The sequence below is a fragment of the Chlorocebus sabaeus genome, chromosome 11 (assembly GCF_047675955.1).
Source record: "Chlorocebus sabaeus isolate Y175 chromosome 11, mChlSab1.0.hap1, whole genome shotgun sequence".
Lineage (NCBI taxonomy): Eukaryota > Metazoa > Chordata > Mammalia > Primates > Cercopithecidae > Chlorocebus > Chlorocebus sabaeus.
In genome coordinates this window covers 53,297,974-53,324,132 of record NC_132914.1, presented here as the reverse complement: position 1 = coordinate 53,324,132, position 26,159 = coordinate 53,297,974, and the positions used below count along the sequence as shown (strand labels likewise).

The 26,159-nt window shown below is 44.0% G+C and overlaps 1 protein-coding gene and 1 long non-coding RNA gene across 7 annotated transcripts in view; both read left to right on the top strand.

The window, feature by feature from the left end:
* SARNP (SAP domain containing ribonucleoprotein) overlaps positions 1 to 26,159 on the top strand; it is a 65,770-nt gene that overhangs the window by 31,976 nt on the left and 7,635 nt on the right. The gene's annotated exons all lie outside the window — the stretch shown is intronic.
* Positions 1,590 to 26,144, top strand: LOC140712771 (uncharacterized). The gene is made up of 2 exons (XR_012094515.1): positions 1,590 to 24,234; positions 24,794 to 26,144. It is a non-coding gene; the product is annotated as an uncharacterized lncRNA (long non-coding RNA).

The window sequence follows — 26,159 nt, the reverse complement described above, 5'->3', positions numbered from 1 at the left end:
TATAGGCCCCATTTACATTGGTTATAAGTCTGGATTTTCAGAACCATCCTAATTTGAACAGTTTGGTCTGTTTTGTCCCGTAAACCATCACAGTGTCCCAGAAATGCTGATGTTTTGCTGTCTACACCAGCACTGTCCAATAAAACTTATTTTACAAAGCCATTTGTGGCTAGTGGCTACTGTATTGGACAACTCATATCTAGCTTATATCTCCCACACAGCTTTCATACTTGGAAGTGGCATAGAAATTACTTGTCAGACCACATACTTGCACCACTGTTAATCTGTAGCTGAGAATTTTTTTTTAATAATTGTAGAAAATATAAGCAGTTTCAGAGTAAATCTATGAAAGGAGAGAAGTTGGAGGAAAAGGAGTAAGACATAAGAAAAGTAAGGATTCTTTTTTTCTAGAACTTAGTGTTCTAGTGAACAGTTCCACATCCTGGAATTGCAGCTGGGTACATTGTCTGGTGAGAATTGGCTAGTTCTTGTGCTTAACTATTTATCACCAGAATGAGTTGTTACCTAGTGTTTGGTTGGTTGGCAGAGGTTAGTGACTTAGTTAAGTTTGTGTTTATGGAACTGCCAGATGAGCATACTTTTGTCCACTTCATCCTGGGATTCTGGGTTCCAGTGTAACCTTCTATATAATTTGGTCACTTGTCTTTTAAGTTGTGTAATTCTCTAGGCACGGATTTTATTCAGTTAGATGTGGTACACATAGTGGCAGTTAGCAGGTAATGTAGCCTCTTCTAGTATTCTAAGCAAGACAATGAAAAACCCACTTTTTGTCATCTCTGTTGCGTGGGGTTTGTCTGCTTGATCCAACTTATGTCCCTGCTTGCTTGCTGATTTCTCTTTAGTGACTGACTTGGCTACTGATCAGTGTAGTATATGAATAAAGAGAGGAAGTATGTGAGAGCAAATGAGCTGTGGATTGAATAATGTTTATGATCGATTTCTTTTTTTCTTCTTTTTTAGAGATAGGGTCTCATATGTTGCCCAGGCTGGTCTCCAATTCCTGGGCTCAACTGATCCTTCTGCCTCAGCCTCCCAAAGTGCTGGGATTACAGGTGTTAGCCACTGTGCCCAGCCTATTTTTTATTTATTTATTTTTTATTGTCACAGTCTGCTCATCTCCTCTTCATATTTTAGATTTATGGCTTGAGCATATTACAGATTTAAGGAACCTGAGTCTCTGCTATTTTTCCTAGGCTGACTTTTACATGACTATTTACATATTCAGTTTTTAGCTCCACTAGTGTACTATGCACATATCAGGCACTACACAGAAATGTAAAGAAATCTCTCTCCCACGTCCCCCCAGCCTCCCCTAAATCATCATCTCCTTTTCCCTCTGCCCAAGAAAAGTCTGTTTGTTCATGTTTCCAGCTTAAGTCTCAGTGAATAGAATCTTACTGGTTTAGACTAATGGAAAGTTACAAGGCGAAGAATGGCATTGGCATTTACAGAAATTTTTTTTTTTTTTTTTTTTTTTGGTGAGACAGAGTCTTGCTTTGTCGCCCAGGCTGGAGTGCGGTGGCGCGATCTCCACTCACTGCAAGCTCCGCCTCCCGGGTTCACGCCATTCTCCTGCCTCAGCCTCCCCTGTGGCTGGGACTACAGGCACCCACCACCGCACCCAGCTAATTTTTGTATTTTTAGTAGAGACAGGGTTTCACCGTGTTAGTCAGGATGGTCTCGATCTCCTGACCTCGTGATCCGCCCATCTCGGCCTTCCAAAGTGCAGGGATTACAGGCGTGAGCCACCGCGCCCGGCTACAGAAATTTTTTACACAAGAGGCTATAAATTGTCCCCTTCAACCCTTTGGACTGTTTGAGGATAGAGTGGCATGGCTTTTCTCATAAGTCTCATGGTGACAATGGACTAACAAACCTCCCACCCCCCTCAAACAAAACAAAACAAAACTCAGATAAATAACATCTAGCTGGTTTGCTCTCATTGATCACCAGCTAGGTTTTCTGTCTTGTGCTTGACTGGTTGTTTTTCCTCCCTCTGTTTCCTGTGCCTCCCAAGAGAAGTAGTGTTTGGGTCAGTGCCGTTGGTGAAGGACAGAACTTAGCCTGGCACATAGGAAACCATTTTTATTTTTCTTTTAAGACAGGGTCTAACTCTGTCACCCGGGCTGGAGTGCAGTGATGCAATGATAGCTCACTGCAGCCTCAGCCTCCTAGGGTCAAGTGATCCTTCCGCCTCAGCCTCCTGAGTAGCTGGGACTACAGGTGTGTGCCACCACACCCAGCTAATTTTAGTATTTTTTGTAGAGATGGGGTTTCACCATGTTGCCCAGGCTGGTCTTTTTGAACTCTGGACTCAAGCAGTCTTCCAGCCTCAGCCTCCCAAAGTGCTGAGATTACAACCATGAGCTACTGTGACTGGAAACTCATCTTCGAAAGGAGTTTGAAGCCTGGGCAACATAATGAGACCCTGTCTTCTATAAAAAGTAAAAACAAATTAGCCAGGTGCAGTGTGGCACATGCCTCTGGTCCCAGCTACTTAGGAGACTTAGGAGGGAGGATTACTTCAGCCTAGGAGGTCAAGACTGCAGTGAGCCATGTTCATATCACTGCATGCCAGCCTGAGTGATGGAGCGAGACCCCATCTCCATAAAAAATTTTAAAAAAGAAAAGAATGGGAGATGGATAGAGGGAATAAAGCCAGCTCAGTTAATATATTTGTAGTCAAGGGATATTAGTTTTGGTAAAAACTAAGTCTGGGCTTAGTGCTGTAGTATTAACTGCTATGCTAATTTGAGTGGATTGTTTTGTATTTTTCAAACATTGGCACCTCGGGAAGGAGGAACTTGGTACTTTAGGACATTATAGGAAATCCATCTACAGGAGTATTTAAAAAACAAAACAAGTCTAATCCCAGGCACTAAGCAGAAAACTGGAATGTGGTTGATACTCTTCTTTCCCCAGGAATGTGAGGGCGGTATATGTTACTGATTCTTGGTTACTAGTAGAAGGTACAAGCATCTTATATCATTATTGACCTTAGTACATCTTCCTTTTTTATGTATTAGAATAGTACCAGGATTTTTCTACTTCCAGCCCTTCATATAGGTAACTGTCCTAAAGAGTTATCTCAGCCGGGCGCAGTGGCTCACGCCTGTAATCCCAGCACTTTGGGAGGCCGAGGCGGGTGATCACAAGGTCAGGAGATTGAGACCATCCTGGCTAACATGGTGAAACCCCATCTCTACCAAAAATACAAAAATTAGCCGGGCATGGTGGCGGGTGCCTGTAGTGCCAGCTACTCGGGAGGCTGAGGCAGGAGAATGGTGGGAACCTGGGGAGGTGGGGCTTGCAGGGAGCCGAGTTCACACCACTGCACTCCAGCCTGGGCGACAGAGCGAGACTCCATATCCAAAAAAAAAGAGTTATCTTAAGTCCAGTAAACCCTGAAGGATACTTTTCCCAGGTTTATGATTTTTGCCACGCTTATTTCCTGATGGATATGATCTGTGTTAACACAGTGTCACAATATAAAAAGTTCAGGCTGGGCACAGAGGTTCACACCTATAATCCTAGCGCTAGTACTTTGAAGTATCACTTGATCCCAGGAGTTCGAGACCAGCCTGGGCAACATAATAAGATCCTATCTCTACAAAAAATAAAAATAGCCAGGTATGGTGGTGAGTGCCTGTAGTCCCAGCTTCTTGAAAGGCTGAGGTGGAAGCATTGCTTGAGTCCAAGAGGTCAAGGCTGCAGTAAGCCATGATGGCATCACTGCACTTTAGCCTAGGAAACAGAGCAAGACCCTATCTGAACAGCAAAAAAAAGAATATAAAAAGGTTGAAAGTAGACTATGCCTCTACTGACTTCTTCATAAGGCTGGTGACTAGAATATTCTTGGGTAGCTGCAGTGATCATTTTCATGAACCTTTTGTATTACATTTTTTATCACCATTGGTAGGAGATGAACCACTTCACAGTAAGTGAGATATTGGATGTGCCTTTTTTGTTGTTTGTTTGTTTCGTTTTTGAGATGGAGTTTCGCTCTTTTGCCCAGGCTGAAGTGCAGTGATGCAATCTCAGCTCAGTGCAACCTCTGCCTTCTGGTTTTAAGCGTTCTCCTGCCTCAGCCTCCCAAGTAGCTGGGATTGCAGGCACCCGCCACCACGCCTGGCTAATTTTTGTATTTTTAGTAGAGATGGGGTTTCGCCATGTTGGCCAGGCTGGTCTTGAACTCGTGACTTCGTGATCTGCCCGCCTTGGCCTCCCAAAGGGACCTGCCTTGTTTGTTAGGAGCTTGTCACTTAACTGTATTGAGGTATCAAAGAGGAAGCTGAGACAAAGTCAATTGAAAGTACAGACGGGCACCAGTCTTCTAGCATACAGATTTCATTGTAGCTAACTAATGGCATGCTGTTCTCAATTCACTCTCTGGAAGGCCTGTTGTATTCTATCTTCTATTCTCCCACCATCTGAAATAAGTGAAGAAATATTTTTTGTTCCTTTGCTTCAGTGCTGGGTTTTGGTGTACAGGTTAGCCATTGGGATGTGGAAAGATGAAAGAAGTTCATACAGCAGTCCTCCCTTACCTGTGGTTGTGCTTTCTGTTGTTTCAGTTACCCTCAGTCAACCACAGTCCTAAAATATTACATGGAAAATTCCAGAAACAAACAGTTTATAAGTTTTAAATTGCACACTGTTCTGAGTAGCATGATAAAATCTTGCCCTGTCCTGCTCAGGTACATGAATCATCCCCTTGTCCAGCATATCCCTACTACTTCCCCATTAGAGCAATGCTTGTGTTGAAGTAACTGTTATTTTACTTAATATTGGCCCTAATGCGCAAGAGTAGTGATGCTGGCATATTGTTGTAATTTTTTTTTTTTTTTTTGAGACAGAGTTTTGCACTTGTTGCCCAGGCTGGAGTGCAGTGGCATGATCTTGGATCACTGCAACCTCTGCCTCCTGGGTTCCGGTGATTCTCCTGCTTCAGCCTCCCAAGTAGCTGGGATTACAGGCATGTGCCACTGTGCCCAGCTAGTTTTTTATTTTATTTTTATTTATTTATTTATTTTTTGAGATAGAGTTGCTCTGTCACCCAGGCTGGATGGAGTGCAGTGGCACAATCTCAGCTCACTGCAACCTCCGCCTCCTGGGTTCTAGCAATTCTCCTGCCTCAGCCTCCCGAATAGCTGGGATTACAGGCGTGTGCCACTATGCCTGGCTAATTTTTTTTGTATTTTTCATGGAGATGGGGTTTCACTATATTGGCCAGGCTGGTCTCGAACTTCTGACCTTGTGATCTGCCCACCTTAGCCTCCCAAAGTGCTGGGATTACAGGCATGAGCTACTGTGTCCGGCCTTATTTATTTATTTATTTATTTAGAGACAAGGTTTTGCTCTGTCACCCAGGCTGGAGTGCAGTGGCATGATCACAGCTCACTGCAGCCTCCACCTCCCGGGCTTAAGTGACCCTCCCATCTCAGCCTCATGAGTAGCTGGGACTACAGGTACACACCAACATGCCCAGCCAATTTTTAAATTTTTTTGTAGAGACAGGGTCTCACTATGTTACCCAAGCTGGTCTCAAACTCCTGGGCTCAGGTGATCCTCCCGCCTTGGTCTCCCAAAGTGCTGGGATTACAGGGTTGGGCCACCATGCCTGGCCTGTTCTATTTCATTATTGCTGTTAATCTCTTATTGTGTCTAATTTAAAAATTAAAATTGCAGGTAAAAACAGTATATATAGAGTTTGGTACTGTTTGAGGCTTCAGGGGGTTTTGGAATGTATCCCTCTTGTATAAGAGGGACTACTATACTATGGTTTTAGAAGTTGGTCACCAGCCTTCTCAGAGGGTCTGTAATTAGGGTTTGTTTGTTTAAGTATGGCTGTATAAACCTTTTCCAAAGGAAGAATGATGGGGCCATGCATAGGATATTACCAACATGGAACTTTATAAACCTAAGGAACCATAAGCTATGGTGAAGAGTTTGGTAGAGTATCTTTAAAGGAAGTAGTGGTAGAAGAATTAGATCCCAGAATAAGTTGGAAAAGTAGCCTGCTTAGTAAATTTGGGTTCTATTCAGATACACTCAAGCAGCAGTGCCTAGGCTTGGTGTAAAATTTAATTCTCCATTTCTCTTTCTCATACAGCCATGGGACCAAGAAAAACGCAGATAGTAGACTTGTGAGTGGAAAAACCAAAACTAAATTGTAGGCCCCTCAGCCATTGATACCTCACTGATCAAGAGCTTTTGGGGGAATTTCCCTGCTCCTTCATCCTAGGTTATTTCAATAACTGTTCTTTTCAACTTAGATTAACCAACAAGAAAAGAAGATTACTCTATGGTAGATAGAGATAGCAATTGAGAGAGTGGATATCTTAGAAGATAAATTTCAGGAAAAGCTAAAACTCAACCTCATAGTCTTCAGGATTTCTTAAATAACATTTCTTGGAGTTTTTTGTTTTGTTTTGTTTTGTTTAGTTTTTTGTTTTTTTGTGTGTTTTGTTTTGTTTTGTTTTGCTTTGCTTTTTGAGACAGTCTCACCCTGTCCCCCAGGCTGGAGTGCAATGGCATTATCTTGGCTTACTGCAACCTCCGCCTCTCAGGTTCAAGTGATTCGCCTGCCTCAGCCTCCCGAGTAGCTTGGATTACAGGTGCATGCCACCACGGCCGGCTAATTTCTTGTATCTTTAGTAGAGACAGGGTTTCACCATGTTGGCCAGGCTGGTCTTGAACTCTTGATCTCGTGATCTGCTGGCCTCGGCCTCCCAAAGTGCTGGGCTTACAGGCGTGAACTACAGCCCCTGGCCTCTTGGAGCATTTTTAAGACTAAACAAATGTTTAACCACTCTTTTACATTCCCTTTTCATTCATAATACTTTGAAAATAAATATTGGGCCTTTTCAAGGAGAGATACAATGTGTAATCCTATATCTGTTTTCTTCTTCTCTGTCTCCTCCCCTTTAAGATAAAAAAATGCAGTACTCTTCCCCACCCTCCCAGTGGAACAAACTTTGAGAGAGTGGTAAAAGGAGCTGTTTAAAGGGGAAACAGGCCAGCACAGTGACTCAAACCTATAATCTCAGCACTTTGAGAGGCTGAGGCGGGTGGATCACCTCAGGTCAGGAGTTTGAGACCAACAACCTGGCCAACATAGTGAAACCCCATCTCTAGTAAAAATACAAAAATTAGCTGGGTATGGTGGCTCACGCCTGTAGTCCCAACTACTCAGGAGGCTGAATCACGAGAATTGCTTGAACCCTGGAGGTGGAGGTCTCAGTGAGCTGAGATTATGCCACTGCACTCCAGCCTGGGCAACTGAGAGAGACTTGGTCTCAAAAATAATATTAAGAAAAATAGGCCAGGCGTGGTGGCTCATGCCTACAATCCCAGCACTTTGGGAGGCTGAGGTGGGCGGATCATGAGGTCAGGAGATCGAGATCATCCTGGCTAACACGGTGAAACCCCGACTCTACTAAAAAATACAAAAAAAAAATTAGCCAGGCGTGGTGGCAGACGCCTATAGTCCCAGCTACTCAGGAGGCTGAGGCAGGAGAATGGCATGAACCCGGGAGGTGGAGCTTGCATTGAGTTGAGTTCACACCACTGCACTCCAGCCTGGGCAACACAGCGAGACTCCATCTCAAAAAAATAATAATAAATAAAATTAAATTTAAAAATAATAATAATAATAAAGAGGAAACAATAGGGGAAACTCTCTGACCTCAGTTTATTCCATCATCTGGTTCTTCATCTGTCCCTGCAGAGAAACAGAACTTGTCTTTTGTCTGTAACACAAATACATCATCTCCCTCCCTTCCCAGGTTCCCCTACACCCACACGTCTCACTTCCTTTTATTATGGGTCCAATCAGTGATGTCAATTATGTGCGCCATTCAACTGCTGTTGAACAACTTGGCTATAGGAATTTGGAAGAGCGAAGAGGCAGAATGGAATTTTTCTCTCTCCTGACTAGAGCAAGACAATGTATTCTAATTTCAACCAGAGAAGTAGGAGATGGGTTTTTGTTTGCTCAACTTCTCCTTCTACTGTCCCACTATTCCCTACAGTCCTCCAACATATAGTTTTTACCTAGCCAATGTATGAGGAAAAAATTGGACAAGAGATGTTAGAAGTAAAAATTGAACATTTTAAGAGGAAAAGTTTGGCCGGGTGTAGTGACTCACACCTGTAATCCCAGCACTTTGGAAGGCTAAGGCTGGTGGATCATGAGGTCAGGAGATCGAGAACATCCTGGCTAACACGGAAAAACCCTGTCTCTACTAAAAATATAAAAAATTAGCAGCACGTGGTGGCATGTGCCTGTAGTCCCAGCTACTCGGGAGGCTGAGGCAGGAGAATCGCTTGAACCCGGGAGGCAGAGGTTGCAGTGAGCCTAGATCACGCCACTGCACTCCAGCCTGGGTAACAGAGCGAGACTCCGTCTCAAAAAATAAATAAATAAATAAAGAAGAAAAGTCTTTAATATTTAGGGAAACAAGGTGAAATTTTTGATGCTATGTCAGCATTCATGGCTGGTGCTTTGCGCTATATTTATGGTAAACTGGGTATTTGGGAAAGTTCTGTTAGATGTTTAGACTTCCCTGAATGTGCATGGCTGAGATCATTAAGCTCTTGTACCTTTTAATTTTATGTATTTCTCTCTGATTTCATTCATTGAATTTGCACCTGAAGAACTTCAGGTAAAGAAATTTGTAGTAAGAAAAAACTCTTTTCTGTTTCCCCTGGTCAATACCCCCTCCATAATGTCTTTGCATTCCTTTGTCTAACATGTCAGAATTGATGACTTCGATAAAAGACAAGTTTTATGCCTCTCTTTGGCCCCCTGCTCGTCTTTGCCACAAGAGTAAACACAGCCTGAAAGGGAGAGGAGTGCTGGATTCTGTTAAGTCTGTTTTACTTTTCAATATGTTCAGTTGTTTTTGCTAGCCTCTTTCTTGAGATGGGCTTATTCTCTGGGTAAGAGTTTTTTCTTTTTTCTTTTGAAAGTACCACTCTTAGTACATACGGTAAATAATTTTAAAAATTACATTATATCTGGTTGTATATCTAATTTTGGGGTGATAGATAGTTGGCGTGGCCTTTCTGAGTGAAGCAGTATCTATCCACACTCCCAGATACTCTCCCCAGCTGTGGTGAAATGTGAGCTCTCTGAATTCAAGTATACTCAGCTCTCTGTATCCATGGGTTCTACATCTGTGGATCAAAAGCATTTGGGGGGGAAATACAACAATAAAAAATAATACAAATGAAACAGGATCGTATAACAGCTATTCATATAACATTTACATTCTATTAGTTGTAAGTACTCTGGAGATGATTTAAAGTATATAGGCAGATGAGCGTAGGTTATATGTAAATACTATGTTTTTTTGTTTTTTTTTTTTTTTTTTTTTTAAAGATGTAGTCTCACTCTCTTGTAGAGTGCTGTGTCCCAGATCCTGGCTCACTGCAGCCTCCACCTCCTAGGCTCAAGTAACCCCACCTCATCCCCCGCAAGTAGCTGGGACCACAGGCGTGCGCCACCACCACGCCTGGCTAATTTTATTTTGCAGAGACAAGGTCTCCCTATTTTGCCCAGGCTAGTCTCAAACTCCTGGGCTCAAGCAGTCCTCCTGTCTTTCAAAGTGTTTAGATTACAGGCGGAAGCCACTGCACCTAGCCTTATGTCATTTTGTATAAGGGACTTGAGTGCCCACAGATTTTGGTATCTGCAGGTGGGGGCAGGGGTGGTCCTGGAACCAATGCTTCTTGGATTCTGAGGGACAACTGTATATCCTTCAGAGTCTCTATGGGAGGAAATAAAGTGGTGTTGGGGAAGGAATTTTTTGGTATATGTGTATGTGATTAATTTTTTTGATAGGAAATTTTGGTTAAAGGCTCCTCATGTTGTGAGATCTATAGCAGAATGGGAATGTTTAAAATGTATGTTAATACTTGAGAGGTTTATACATGTGGGTTCAGTTAAAATAAGATTAAACAATTATGGGATAGTTCATTTTCTTATGTACTCACCAAAGTAGCAGAGTTGCTCTTCATGACAGATAGCTAAAGGAGGTCAGATCCCATAGTATTTTGGAGATGGAGGTGGGGACGAGGCAGGACATCAAATTGGAGATACTTTAAGGGGATTACTTGGTGGTGATGTTTGTAAATTAGCAAAGACCCCATTTTTAATATAATATGAAGTCCCTTGTTAAGATCTAGAAAATTTTAACTCCTTTTTTCCTCTCCCCTTCCTTTGCTACTCTTTTTTTCATGGTTTTTTTTTTCTTTCTTTTTTTTTTTTGAGACAGTCTCACTCTGTTTCCCAGGCTGGAGTGCAGTGGTGTGATCCCAGCTCACTGCAACCTCTGCCTCCTGGGTTTAAACAATTCTCCTGCCTCAGCTTCCTGAGTAGCTGGTACTACAAGTAGGCACCACCACGCCTGGCTAATTTTTGTATCTTTGGTAGAGGCCGGGTTTCACCATGTTGGCCAGGCTGATCTCAAACTCCTGACTTCGGGTGATTCGCCTACCTCGGCCTCCTAAAGTGCTGGGATTACAGGTGTGAGCCACCATACTTGTCCATCTTTTTTTCATGTTTTTTTTTTTTTCTTTTTTAATTTAACCTTTTAACTCCCAGAGCAGATTCTTAAGACAGAAATAGAAATGTGTGGCCGGGCGTGGTGGCTCACGCCTGTAATCTCAGTGCTTTGGGAGGCCAAGGCAGGCAGATCACGAGGTCAGGAGGTGGAGACCATCCTGGCTAACATGGTGAAACCCTGTCTCTACTAAAAATACAAAAAAAGTTAGCCGGGTGTGGTGGCGGGCACCTGTAATCCCAGCTTTTTGGGAGGCTGAGGCAGGAGAATGGCTTGAATCCGGGAGGCGGAGGTTGCAGTGAGCCAATATTGCGTCACTGCACTCCAGTTTGGGTGACAGAGCAAGACTCCACCTCCAAAAAAAAAAAAAATACAAATACAAATAGAAATGTGTTTTCAGGGTATTGTACACTTGTAGTTTGTAACAAATATTAAATCGGAAGTCCCTAGCAGGGGAGATATGTAACTGAGAAGGAGATTATATTTGAAATACTTGATCTGGACTTTATTTTATTTATTTATTTATTTTGAGGGGGTTTCACTCTCATCACCCAAACTGGAGTGCAGGGATGCAATCTCGGCTCACTGCAACCTCCACTTCCTGGGTTCAGTCGATTCTCCTGCCTCAACCTCCCGAGTAGCTGGGATGACAGGTGCATGCCGCCACGCCTGACTAATTTTTGTATTTTTTTGTTTAGTAGAGACGGGGTTTCACCATGTTGGCTAGGCTGGTCTTGAACTCCTGACCTCAAAGTGATCCACCCGCCTAGGCCTCCCAAAGTCCTGGGATTACAGGTGTGAGCCACCGTGCCCAGCCCCTTGATCTTGACATTAGGAAGTAATTATTGGTAGGGAGTTTATTGGGTTATAGAGGAGGCAGTTACAGAATTTGCATATCATACCCATGCTTAGGTATGAGGTGGTTGAAAAGAAGGAGCAATTAGAAATGAACAGAGGTGGTACAGTGGCTCATGCCTATAATCCCAACACTTTGGGAGGCCAAAGTGGGAGGATTACTTGAGCCCAGGAATTGAGACCAGCCTGTGCAGTATAGTGAGACCTTGTCTCTACAAGAAAATAAACAATTAGCTGGGCGGGCTGGCATGCCTGAAGTCCCAGCTACTTGGGAGGCTGAGGTGAGAGGATTGCTTGAGCCAGGGAGGTCCAGGCTGCAGCGAGCTGTGATCATGCCACTGCACTCCAGCCTGGGTGACAGAGCGAGAGACTCCGTCTCAAAAAGAAAAAAGGGCCAGGTGCAGTGTCTCATGCCTATGATCCCAGCATTTTGGGAGGCCAAGGCGGGTCGATCACTTGAGGTCAGGAGTTTGAGACCAGCCTGGCCAACATGGTGAAACCCCGTCTCTACTAAAAATACTAAAATTAGCCGGTGTGGTGGTGGGCACCTGCAATCCCAGCTACTCAGGAGGCTGAGGCAGGAGAATCACTTGAACCTGGGAGGTGGAGGTTGCAGTGAGCAGAGATCACACCATTGCACTCCAGCCTGGGCAACAAGAGCAAAACTCTGTCTCAAAAAAAAAAAAGAAGAAGAAGAAGAAATCCCATTTTCCCTTTCCCCCGCTTTATTGATATTCCTCCTTTTCCTTTGTATCAGTTCTGTAGGAAAAAATGCCTTTGTGTGCTGCAATCTAGTTGCCTCCCTCTTTTTCCCACATAACTGCAGTGTGCCCTGATCTTGTTTTGGCATGTTCTTCCTGTATTGAACTGTGATGAAAGATTTCTCTGCTTTTCTATTTGAATTGTAGGAGAGCAGTAAGACAGGTGTGCTACCCAGAATCCTCTGTGATTTCGTCACAGCTATCTTCTTACCCCTCACATCTCTGCGGCTGAAATAGTGTTTGTAGGAAGCATAAACTTTGGAATACCCTTAGCATTTATAGGAGATAATTGGAGCAGATGGCAGTCTTCTTTGGACTTGATGAGAACTTTTAAAAAGTTATTTGGTCTGTATTTTTTCAAAGCTACTTGAAATTGGCCCCAAATAATGGTTGCACATAAGGGTTACGGGGAACCTTTTAAAAAATACAGCTCTGTAGGCCTTCCCTTTTGAGATGTCGATTTATTAGGTTGGGTTGTGGCCTGAAATCTGCATTTTTAAATACTTTATATGAAAATAATCTGGTTTCCTAGTGCTCACTCTTAAATTTCTGAATGGTCAGTTGACTGTCCTCCCTTCTCTGTATGTTTTGGCTAAAACAGCATATACGTCTCCTGAAAAGTTTCAGCTTCCCAGGCTGGGCACGGTGGCTCACGCCTGTAATTCCAGCACTTTGGGAGGCCGAGGTGGGCGGATCACCCGAGGTTGGGAGTTAGAGACCAGCCTGGCCAACATGGAGAAACCCTGTCTCTACTAAAAAATACAAAATTAGCCAGGTGTGCTGGTACATGCCTGTAATCCCATCTTCTCGGGAGGCTGAGGCAGGAGAATCGCTTGAACCCGGGAGACAGAGGTTGTGGTGAGCTGAGATCGTGCCATTGCACTCCAGCCTGGGCAGAAAGAGCAAAACTCTGTCTCAAAAAAAAAAAAAAAAAAAAAATTTCAGCTTCCCTCTACTGACTTCTTGCCATTTCTGCCAGGCTCTGCATCACTTATCCTTAAAAGCAGCAGCTCGGCCGGGCGCGGTGGCTCAAGCCTGTAATCCCAGCACTTTGGGAGGCCGAGACGGGCGGATCACGAGGTCAGGAGATCGAGACCATCCTGGCTAACACGGTGAAACCCCGTCTCTACTAAAAATACAAAAAACTAGCCGGGCGAGGTGGCGGGCGCCTGTAGTCCCAGCTACTCCGGAGGCTGAGGCAGGAGAATGGCGTAAACCCGGGAGGCGGAGCTTGCAGTGAGCTGAGATCCGGCCACTGCAGTCCAGCCCGGGCTACAGAGCAAGACTCCGTCTCAAAAAAAAAAAAAAAAGCAGCAGCTCCTTGGCTTTTAAGGGAGGGAGATGGGGACTTTTAATAGAAACTTGATTTCTGGGGGTCTCAAGTGTGAAGCCTTCATTTCCTCTACCTGCCTTGCTTTGTCCTACAATCAGCTAGAGCAGGACCGAAACGACCTCCTCTGGGGTTGAAGAGGAGTAGGGGTTGGGGAAAGAGCTTGATTTGGACAAGAGAAGGAAAAGGTGGTGGAACCTAGTGAGCGAGTAGTTCTTACCTGACTGTGTTCTTGGGCTTCAAATCCTGTGAAGATAAGAGGAGATACGATTCCTGGTGTTCTCTTTAAAGTTCCTAGCACCCTACCAGCCCTAGAAAGTTGATACTGATCTCACACTTGAAAGAGACTGTTGCGAGTAGGTTAAGATAGTTATATTGGGGAGGTGTGTTATGTGTATGTGTGTGGATAGTGTTGGAGTGTCTCTACTATATTATTTGCTAAGGTGGTGTACTTGCTGCTAGTCTGGTCTCTCACCTTTATCTACTTAAGCTCTGTGCATTGATTTTTGGGACCACCCTATGTTCTGTTGTCTGGCTGGCATAAAGGCTCGGGAATAAACAGTTTCAGAAACTGGGGCAGGGGAGGTGACAGCTGTGTTTTTAAGCATCCAAGTGTTTCTGAGAGAATAACCATCAGTTGCTGTCATTCATCCTGAGAGTATGAAATTGGAAGCTCGCTTACCCTGGAGTGTTTCATAACCTTTACCTCTGGGAAGTCAAGACCATGTCATCATTAATCTACCATCGCCTGAAAGCCCCCAGGCTCTGCTTTTCATCCTGCCATCAGTCATGTGGCACTGAGATTCAGGAAAAGTGGCCAAAAGGCTCCCTCTTTTCCTTTTTCCATACTACCTTGCATTCCCTTGGAAATCAGACTGGCCTGAGAACTATTAACATCTTAATATGGTAACTCATTTACAGAGGGGGGCAGTTATTTGTTATTTTTGTGAAATATGACATCTTAGCTCTCTGTCAGCCTCTTTTCTATCACTCTAGGGAAAAGACTTCTGAGGGGGAAAATAATAGCAGTACCTGAGCTCCCCTGAAATGCTTCTTTCTGCTTGTAAGGATTTTTCTCACTGGACTCTTTAGATTGGAATTTCTGCTTCTCACACATGGTATAAGGAGGGATAAGTGAATGAGCTTGTTACACTTGACCAGGAACAGTGCCTGGCTTGGTTAATTCTTTTGGTCGCAGAGAATAATGATGTTTCTTATTTGAATCCAGTAAAAGTACTCATGTTTTATGTTCTTGGGAATTACTGAGTTCAAATTCCCTAATGATGCTTGGGTTACACTTTGCTTTGTTTCTGCTAGTTTCTTTTTATATGATCCGGAGTGGCAGTGGTAATAAGATTGAAGAAGGTGGGCCGGGTGCGGTTTCTCACACCTGCAATCCCAGCACTTTGGGAGGCTGAGGCAGGTGGATCACCTGAAGTCAGGAGTTCGAGACCAGCCTGGCTAACATGGTGAAACCCCGTTTCTACTAAACACACACACACACACACAACTAGCCAGGCACGGTGGCACACGCCTGTAATCCCAGCTACTTAAGAGGCTGAGGCAGGAGAATCACTTGAACCTGGGAAGCAGAGGTTGCAGTGAACCGAGATTGCGTCATTGTACTCCAGCTTGGGCAACAAGAGTGAAACTCTGTCTTAAAAAAAAAAAAAAGATTGAAGAAGGTGAATGCTTTCAACACACAACCCATGGGGTGCTAATTAAATCAAATTGGACCCCTTTTGGCAGAGTAAATAGCCATGGCACACAAGCAAGGAGCAGTATTCTTTATTGTATTTAGGATAAAATTAGTAAGATTCGAAAAATATTCTCATGAATTTGAATCTTGAAGACACAGATTAGGTTTAGAAAATAAAGTTAGAACTCCATTTTGGGTAGACATAGTAATGGTACTCTGCTGTAAAAAGGGAACAGACACTTTAGAAAATATCTGTGGTATTCAGCTGCCAATTATTGCATCTGATCTTCCTTTTGCAACTTACTTCCTGGCTACAGTATATATGCCATGGAAATAATTGCTAAGAACCCTTAATTTAAAATTTCTAGTTATAGGCTGGGTGTGGTGACTCATGCCTGTAATCCCAGCACTTTGGGAGGCCGAGGTGGGTGGATCACTAAGTCAGGAGTTTGAGACCGGCCTGGCCAACATGGTGACACCCTGTCTCTACTAAAAAACAAAAATTAGCTGGGTGTGGTTGCAGGCACCTGTAATCCCAACTACTCGGGAGGCTGAGGCAGGAGAATCATTTGAACCCAGGAGGTGGAGGTTACAGTGAGCTGAGATTGTGCCATTACCCTTCAGCCTGGGCAACAGGGCGAGACTCTGTCTCAGAAAAAAATAAAAAAATAAAAAAAATTCAGGGCCAGGCGTGGTGGCTCGTGCCTGTAATCCCAACACTTTGGGAGGCTGAGGTGGGTGGATCATGAGGTCAGGGGATTGAGACCATCCTGGCTAACACAGTGAAACCCTATCTCTACTAAAAATACAAAAAAAAAAAACCCAAAAAACTAGCCGGGCCTGGTGGCAAGCACCTATAGTCCCAGCTACTCGGGAGACTGAGGCAGGAGAAAGGCCTGAACCCTGGAGGCGGAGCTTGCAGTGGGCTGAGATCTCGCCACTGCACTCTAACCTGGGTGACAGAGCAAGACTCCATCTCAAAAAAAAAAAATTCTAGTTGTAACCTGGTAACTCTTTCCCATCTCTTTTTTCTTCTCAGTACATTAAGTATTTTAATGTTTATAGAGGAGTATGTTCTAAAGAGACCAGCAGCAACCTTGTAACTAACTACACTTCATCTTGCTTTCTAAATTCCTATCTCTGTTTCTGTGTGTTTGCTTTTCATCTCTGGATCTCATGTTTCTCTCTCACCTCAATACTTCTGGCCTCTCTCTTCTAATAGAAACACAAATACTCCTCACCTTACGACGTGGGTTATATCCTGATAAAAACCCATCTTAGGCTGGATGCAGTGGCTCATGCCTGTAATCCCTGCACTCTGGGAGGCCGAGGCAGGCGGATCACGAGGTCAGGAGATCGAGACCATCCTGGCCAACACGATGAAACCCTGTCTCTACTAAAAAAACACACACACACAAAATTAGCCAGGCATGATGGCAGGTGCCTGTAGTCTCAGCTACTAGGGAGGCTGAGGCAGGGGAATGGTGTGAACCCAGGAGGCAGAGCTTGTAGTGAGCCGAGATTGTGCCACTGCATGTCAGCCTGGGCAACGGAGCGAGACTCCATCTTAAAAAAAAAAAGACCATCTTAAGTCAAAAATTCATTTAATACATCTAACCTTTTGAATATCATAGCTTAGCTAGTTGACCTTAAACATGCCCAGAACCCTTATATTAGTCTACAGTTGGGCAAAATCATCTAACACAAAGCCTATTTTGTAATAAAGTGTTGAATGTCTCATGTAACTTACTGAATACTGAAAGTGAAAAACAGAATGGTTGTGTGGGTACATCAAGTATAGTTTCTACTGAGCATGCATCGTTCGCTGTTGTAAAGTTGAAAAATCTTAAGTCAAAGCATCGTAAGTTGGGGACCATTTGTATGTTCAAAATCACTTGCTAAAGACAGGCTAAACATTTGGCTCCAAGCCTTATGGCAGCCAGTAGAAAGGGAAAGCACAGTTGCGCTGTTTATGGTTATTCACAGGATTCAGAAGGTAAAAACTAACAAGTTGCCTAAGAAAAGCATAACTCTTTTGGATCTGGGGGCTAGAAAGAAAATTTCCCTCATGAGTCCTCATAATGCAGTTATGTAAAGAACAGTAGTATACACCTTTATAGTAACTTGGTGAATTCATAAGCCTCGTGAAGTTAAGGATCATATTCCTTAACTTTATCTTATTCGTCTCTGTATTCCCAGTACCTGACCCAAAGTAGATACTCATTTGACTAGTGAATGAACGAATTAGTTTTGTGGCTGCAGTGCTATTGATAATGTTGATGTCACATAATTCAGTGAAAGAGATTCCTCAGGGGCCTTTAGAGAACCTCTATTTAACCTATTACCTTAAATAGATATATTTTATTGGTAGTCGTTAATTATTAGGGTTTATGAAATCAGTAAAGCCTAGCAGCCGAGATTTTCAAGGTCTGAGAAAGAGAAGATAGTTTGACCTGGTGTGATGGCTCACACCTGTAATCCCAGCACTTTGGGAGGCTGAGGCGGGTATATCACTTGAGGTCAGGAGTTTGAGACCAGCCCGGCCAACATGGTGAAACCCCATCTCTACTAAAAATACACAAAATTAGCTGGGCATCGGGCTCACGCCTGTAATCCCAGCTACTCGAGAGACTGAGACAGGAGAATTGCTTGAACCCAGGAGGCAGAGATTGCAGTGAGCCAAGATTGTGCCATTGCACTCCAGCCTGGGCAACAGAATGAGACTTTGTCTCAAAAAAAGAAAGAGGCTGGGTGTGGTGGCTCACGCCTATAATCTCAGCACTTTGGGAGGCTGCGGCGGACAGATCACCTGAGGTCAGGACCAGCCTGGCTGACTTGGTGAAACCCTGTCTGTACTAAAAATACAAAAATTAGCCTGGTGTGGTGGTGGCGGGCACCTGTAATCCCAGCTACTCTGGAGGCCGAGGCAGGAGAATCTCAAGAACCAGGAAGTCGGGGGTTGCAGTGAGCTGAGATCGCACCACTACACTCCAGCTTGGGCAATAGAGTGGGACTTGGTCTCAAAAAAATAAATAAGAGGGCCAGGCATGGTGGTTCACGCCTGTAATCCCAGCACTGTGGGAGGCTGAGGCAGGTGAATCACCTGAGGTCAGGAGTTTGAGACCAGCCAGGCCAACATGGAGAAACCCTGTCTCTACTAAAAGTACCAAAAAAAATTAGCTGGGCAAGGCCGGGCGCGGTGGCTCAAGCCTGTAATCCCAGCACTTTGGGAGGCCGAGACGGGCGGATCACGAGGTCAGGAGATCAAGACCATCCTGGCTAACATGGTGAAACCCCGTCTCTACTAAAAAATACAAAAAACTAGCCGGGCGAGGTGGCGGGTGCCTGTAGTCCCAGCTACTCGGGAGGCTGAGGCAGGAGAATGGCATAAACCTGGGAGGCGGACCTTGCAGTGAGCTGAGATCCAGCCATTGCACTCCAGCCTGGACGACAGAGTGAGACTCCGTCTCAAAAAAAAAATAAGCTGGTCATGGTGACGGGCACCTGTAATCCCAGCTACTCGGGAGGCTGGGGCAGGAGAATCGCCTGAACCCGGGAGACAGAGGTTGCAGTGAGCCGATATTGCGCCATTGCACTCTAGCCTGGTGACAGAGTGAGACTCTGTCTCTAAATAAATAAATAAATAAGCGCCGGGAGACAGGAAGGAAAGGAGGGGGGAGGGAGATGGTTAATAGGACTTTGTGGAGAAGACTGATTTTGTCCAGTAACTGTTCTTCCACAACCCAAATTTTAACCCTTAGTCATCTGTCCAAGTATATACTCTTTTTTCTTGCAGCTAAAGGGAGTTTTCTTGTTGCCTTGGTAATGGATCTGATTCTTACCAGCCTTTGGTGATTTCGCTCATTTATTTATTTGTTTATTTGTATTTATATATTTTTGAGACAAGATCTCACTCTGTTGCCCCGACTGAAGTGCAGTGGCATGACAATGGCCCACTGCAGCCTCAACCTCCTTGGCTCAAGCAATCCTCCCCAGTCAGCCTCTCGAGTCTCGAGTAGCTGGAACCACAGGCATGTACCACCATGCCCAGCTAAATTTTTTTTTTTTTTTTTTTTAGAGATGGGATCTCACTATGTTGCCCAGGTTGGTTTTGAACTCCTGAGCTCAAGTGATCCTCCCACCTCGGCCTCCCAAAGTGCTTGGGATGGCAGGTGTGAACCACCATACTAGGCCACCATTATTTCACTTCTTGTCTAGAAGAATGAATGGCATTGTTAGCTTAAATTTTGATTGTGATCTCAAACTTTGTTTCAAGGAGCAGGAGAAATACGGCAATAAAAGTAATAGCTAACGTTTATTAAATACATTTTATAGTTCCTGTGTGCAAAGTACTCTTTACACATGTTATTTGTATCTTAGAGCAGGCTTGAATGTCTGTCTTTTCTCTTCCAGGTATTGTTTTCAAGGGCTCAGTTTGGAACTGTATTCTACAATGGAAAATACAGTGATAGTAAGGGTATTTGGTTTTATTAAATATAGACCCTGGGGCTGGGCATGGTGGCTCATTCCTGTAATCTCAGCACTTTGGGAGGCAGAGACTGGGAGGCAAAGGCGAGTAGATTGCTTGAGCTTAGGAGTTCAAGACCAGCCTGGGCAACATGGTGAAACCCTCTCTCTACAAAAAATACAAAAATTACCTGGGTGTGTTGGCTTGCGCCTGTGGTCCCAGCTGCTTGGGAGGCTGAGGTAAGAAGCTCCCTTGAGCCTGGGAGGTGGAGGTTGCAGTGAGCCGACATCGAGCCACTATACTCCAGCCTGGGTGACAGAGCGAGACTGTCTCAAAACAACAACAAAAAAAATCAAAAAACAAAAAACCCCAAAAACTATGCTTTATGTTCTTATATAGGTACTCTCTCCTCTTTTGCACAGTTATTTCTCATTTTTATAAATGAGATCTTAAGGAAAGCAAACAAGGCAGGTATTGGGTACCATGAGGGTTGCATATATTGAAATTACTGGCATCCATCAGTTGGTTGGCTTGGTGTTTTAAATCTTGAGAAGGAAGAGGAGGGAGGAATTGAAATGTATGGATTAATCTGAACTTCCAATGCCTGTGTTTGGCCAGTAAGGACAGTTTTCTCTTGATTTTGTGTGCAAGTTGTTTGTTTTTAGGAGTATAGATTTGGTAGGAAATAAGGGCACTTCAGACTCAAGCACTTCTCTTCTCACACAGCAGTATGCATGGGAAAAAAAAAAGTTTTGTTAGTAGTTGAGGATTTGAGGGAGGGTAGTGGGGGAGGGATGAAGAAGGGAAAGGTTTGCAAATGCATGTGACACTGAGCTAGAGGGGTCACTGCTGCCTGCAGATGCCACAACCCCATTTGTGCACTTGAGCATGGCCTGAGGGAGCATTGGCCTGATGAATGCAGAGAGACATGCGTTTTGATCGAGGTAATTTCCCTCAGATGGGTTTCGCCATCCCATGAATCAAAACCTGTCAGCAAGGAGCTAAAGATGGAGTGAAGTTTATTGTACATTTGTTTCCATGCGACACCGTCACGCTAGAAGGGTCAAGTGAGAGAGATCATTAGAACTGTGTTGATTTACTGGGCCCAGTTGTGCACTTTCCCTGCAGGGAAAGGAGGAAAGAGGCTTTAAGAGAGGAGCTGAGGGGTGCTGGGTGGGGAGGGAAGGGCAATCTATTTGTGGGGAGTTGGGGGAAAGATGTATTGTTGTTGTTGTTTCCCCTGGAACCCCTGATGGGTTTAGAACAGATGCTGTGCCTGTATCTCTGGAAGAGGCACCAAAGATCTTATTAAAAAGGAAAGCTAGACTGGGTGTGGTGGCTCATGCCTGTAATCCCAGCACTTTGAGAGGCAAGGTGAAAGGATTGCTTGAGTCCAGGAGTTTGAAACCAGCCTGGGTGACATAGAAAGACCCTGTCTCTGTTAAAAAAAAAAAAAAAAAAGCCAGGCATGGCACATACCTGTAGTCCTAGCTACTCAGGAGTCTAAGGTTAGAGGATTACTTGAGCCCAGGAATTCAACATTTCGGTGAGCCATGATCATGCTACAGCACTACAGCATGGCAACAGAGTGAGGCCCTGTCTCTTAAAAAGGTGGGGAGCGAGGCAGGTGGCTAATGGAGAAATCAGACCCCCCATTTCAGGATATAGCAAAATAAAGAACCAGGAGCAAAACTGGCCCGCACATTCCAAGTGGACATACGCTGGGGGAGGGTGTGGCCTCAGGGTTTGTGCTGATATAATCTCTGAGTTTCAAAAGTCTTATCTCCTTTGTGATTTGAACTTGCTGAAGTACTGCTAGTGCTAAATTGAATGGAAAAAAAGTTTATAATGGTAGTTTAACTAAAGATGGTGGTCTAGTCTTGCCTCTCCACAAGAAGAGAGCCTCCATTTATTTTCCTGAAAACTGTTTCCTACTTGGCCAGGAGACTTAGTGAAGATATGTCAACTAGAACATTCTAGAGGTTCTCAATTTGAAATCTCTATTTATATTCTATATTCACTTTATCTTAGTGGTAGTAGATCAAGAAAACTTTCCCTCTTGACTTTGTTAGTAAAAAATGTGGTGGGCCTTAATGTTTGTTGGAAACCTTACTTATTCTTTTTTTTTTCTTTCTTACGAGATGGAGTCTGGCTCTGTCACCAGGCTGGAGTGCAGTGGTGCGATCTTGGCTCACTGCAACCTCCGCCTCCCAGGTTCAAGTGATTCTCCTGCCTCCGCTTCCTGAATAGGGACTACAGGCACGCGCCACCACGCCCAGCTAATTTTTGTATTTTTTTAATAGAGACAGGGTTTCACTATGTTGGCCAGGATGGTCTCAATCTCCTGACCGTGTGATCTGCCCGCCTCGGCCTCCCAAAGTGCTGGGATTACAGGCGTGAGCCACTGCGTCCAGCCTTATTCTTATTTTTAGCCTTATTTTTTTTGAGATGGAGTTTTAGTCTTGTTGCCCAGGCTGGAGAATGTCGTGATCTCGGCTCACTGCAACCTCCGCCTCCTGGGTTCAAGAGATTCTTCTGCCGCAGCCTCCTGAGTAACTGGATTACAGGCATGCATCACTACACCTGGCTAATTTTGTATTTTTAGTAGAGATGGGGTTTCTCCATGTTGGTCAGGCTGGTCTTGAACTCCTGACCTCAGGTGATCGCCCGCCTCGGCCTCCCAAAGTGCTAGGATTACAGGCGTGAGCCACCGCGCCCAGCCTAATTTTGTGTTTTTAGTAGAGACGGGGTTTCTCCATGTTGGTCAGGCTGGTCTCGAACTCCCAACCTCAGGTGATTTTAGAAAATCCTTCCTGGAATTTTCCCAAAGTGCTGGGATTGCAGGTGTGAGCCACTGCTCCTAGCCCCTTATTCTTTTATTACATCTCAACAAATGGAATAGCCAATTAGGCAAAATTAGAAACAGATTCAGCTGAGAAAAACATTAGTACAAGATTACTAACTGGAGCCCTTTCCCTAGATACTGTTACTTATAAATTGTAGGTATATGGTACGCTAGAAAGAAGAAGGGGTCCTAATATTCTTGACCTGATTATTTGAGTGAAGTGATTAAAATTTACTAGTGTGTTTAGCTAAGGGTTCTGATGATCCTTCTTCCTTCTGAATTAAGCACTTAATTGTCCTACTGTTCTTCCAAAGAAATACTTAAGTGAGATACCTTGAGGAGGTGGTAAAGCTAAGGAAGTGGATTGCTGAGTAAAATGTCCTGGATTCCAATCCTCATATTATTTGTGAAATTTTGGGCGAGTCACTTAATCTCTCCAAGACTCATTTCGTATCTATGGAATGAATTTAATTATAGTGACTACTCCATGGGATTATTATAAGAAGTAAATGATGCCAGGTACAGTGGCTCACACCTGTAATCCCAACACTTTGGAAGACTGAGGCAAGAGGATTGATTTGAGCCCAGGAGTTCAAGACTAGCCTGGGAAACATAGTGAGACCCCCTCTCTGCAAAAATGAAAATAAAGTAGTAAATGAGCCTGGGTGCGGTGGCTCATGCCTGTAATCCCAACACTGGGAGGCTGAGGTGGGTGGATCACCTGAGGTCAGGAGTTCGAGACCAGCCTGGCTAACATGGCGAAACCCCATCTCTACTGAAAATACAAAAATTAGCCAGGCGTGGTGGCGTGCACCTGTAGTTCCAGCTACTCAGGAGGCTGAGGCAGGAGAATTGCTTGAACCTGGAAGGCGGAGGTTGTATTGAGCCAAGATGGCACCACTGCACTCCAGCCTGGGTGACACAGCGAGACTCTGTCTCAGGGGGGAAAAAAAAAAGTAGTAAATGAGATACTGCATGTAAAGAACTACACACAGTACCTGGTACATACTAAGCACTCATATGTTAATGGCTATAGTGTTATTATTTTAATTTATTATTATTGAGGACAAGAATACTTCTTTTTTTCTTTGAACCTGGCTTAATGTTTTTATAATAGTTTAGAGTACATTAAAGGTACCCATTGTGGATTTGCTGGTGGTCATAATGAGAAAGGCAGAAAAACTGTGGAGGCAGTAGTTTATTCTAGTAATACACTGTGATTAAATGATAACTTGTATAGGATTCTTAATTGCTTTGTAACCGTCATTCTTTCTTAGGTCCCTTCCTACTCACTAGAAAGCAGATGCAGCAAAAGGGAGAAAATGAACATCTTTCTCAAGCTGAAAGAGTTAAAGAAAGACCAAGACAGTACTCATGCCTGCTGTGTTCAGACAGGTGGACTAGTTAAATTGAGCACAGAAAGCTGGATAGCTGCTCTGCTTTTAATTTGTACAGGTGGCTGCTGTGGCCACAGGGACAAAGGCAACTCCTTAGTTGGGGTTGAGAGTAGATACATGGAAAAATTCCTGTGTTTCTGTAGGTCTTTTGGTGTAACCTTTGCTTTTGACCCTGTAGTTTTGGGACACCCAGAGAGACAGCCTGCCTATGGACTGTAGGAATATAATTTCCTTGGGGTTTAAAAACAAATCCAGCTCAGAAACACCACACAGACGTTCTTTAAAAGTTGGTTTGAGGCCGGGTGCGGTGGCTCACACCTGTATTCCCAGCACTTTGGGAGGCTAAGGCGGGCAGATCACCTGAGGTTGGGAGTTCGAGACCAGCCTGACCAACATGGAAAAACCCCGTCTCAACTAAAAATACAAAATTGGCCGGGCGAGGTGGCGCATGCCTATAGTCCAGCTACTTGGGAGGCACAGGTTGCAGTTAGCTGAGATTGTGCCACTGCACTCCAGCCTAGGTAACAAAGTAAGACACTGTCTCAAAAAAAAAAAAAAAAAAAAAAAAGGTGGTTTGTTTGAACTCTTTTGAGACGGAGTCCCGCTCTGTCACCCAGGATGGACTGCAATGGCATGATCTCAGCTCGCTGTAACCTCCGCCTCCTGGGTTCAAGCTGTTTTCCTGCCTCAGCCTCCCAAGTAGCTGAGATTACAGGCACCTGCTGCCATACCTGGCCAATTTTTGTATGTTTATTAAAGACAGGTTTCACCATGTTGGCCAGGCTGGTCTCCAACTCCTGACCTCAAGTGATCTGCCTGCCTTGGCCTCCCAAAGTGCTGGAATTACAGGTGTGAGCCACCGTGCCCTTGTTTGAACTCTTCTGATCTGTCCTTCTGTTGGGTTAACTTATATAAATAAAGTCAAAGAAACTGTCCTGCTCTTTAATGAGGATGGGTACATCTGTAGGGAGTAGAGGGTCTCTTGAGATTATGAGAGAATGAGATCTTTGTATATATGTGCCAAAGTTTAGAAAATCCTTCCTGGGGGAAAGACACCTGAGGAGCCTACCTGATTTCAGATGTTTTCTAATCCTGAGGCTGAGCTTCTGATGACTGGTGATAAAATGTGAGGGGAAGGTGGAGAAAGAAAATAACTGTTAAAGTGGGCTAAATAAAGTGGTAGGGTTTAGGTTCTGATAGGAAAATATATAGACTCTTATACTGAACAGTGTTGGACATCAATGATGTCCAACACCTAGGATAATGGCCAGCTCCAACTCATGGTAAACTGAAATATTCTCTTATTCCCAGGCAGACATCATGAGTTTCACAGATGCTTAGAAAATGTCCACAGCATTTCTCTTAAAGAGTTGACTGTGACTGTCACCTTGATTGACCTGTTTTAAGAATCATTTCAAAGAAGCCTTCTATGGCTTTGCTGGGTGTTTCAAACAAATAAGTTTTTCAGAAATACCACTCTGGTCCTCTTCCCCTTTCTTTCCTTGGTAACGTGTAAGCAGTGTTCAACAAGTAGTTTGGGTACCTTCTAACTAGGTGTTACTAGGTGTAACTGGGTGTTACTCAGTGAAACCTTAGTTTTCCATATCCCTCAACTGCCAAAATTACTTGAGCATAGAAATTTGTTTTATGGGTGTTTCTTACTGTTTATTTTATTTATTTATTTATTTATTTTGAGACAGAGTCTTGCTCTGTCACCCAGGCTGGAGTGCAGTGGTGCAATTTCAGCTTAGTGCAACCTCTGCTTCCCAGGTTCAAGCAGTTCTCTGCCTTAGCCTCCCTAGTAGTTGAGATTACAGGCAGCTGCCACCTCACCCGGCTAATTTTTTTGTATTTTTAGCAGAAATGGGGTTTCACCATCTTGGCCAGGCTGGTGTTGACCTCCGGATCCACCCGCCTCAGCCTCCCAAAGTGCTGGGATTACAGGCATGGGCCACCATGCCCAACCTCTTACTGTTTATTTACTCTACTTGTCTATGAGTATTGAGGCCCTGCCTAAAATTAAGTTTTTAGTCATTATAGGTACAATATAGTATATGCTAGCTTATTCAGTTTCTTATGTATCTTATCTCTTTATGTGATCCTTAGTTCTTGGTGCAAGGTTGGTTAGCACCTTGTGACCAATAAGTTATCATTTCATTCCCATTTACTTGGTGAATGGAGGCTAGTTTGTTTCAATTCTTTCCTTTGTCCCTGA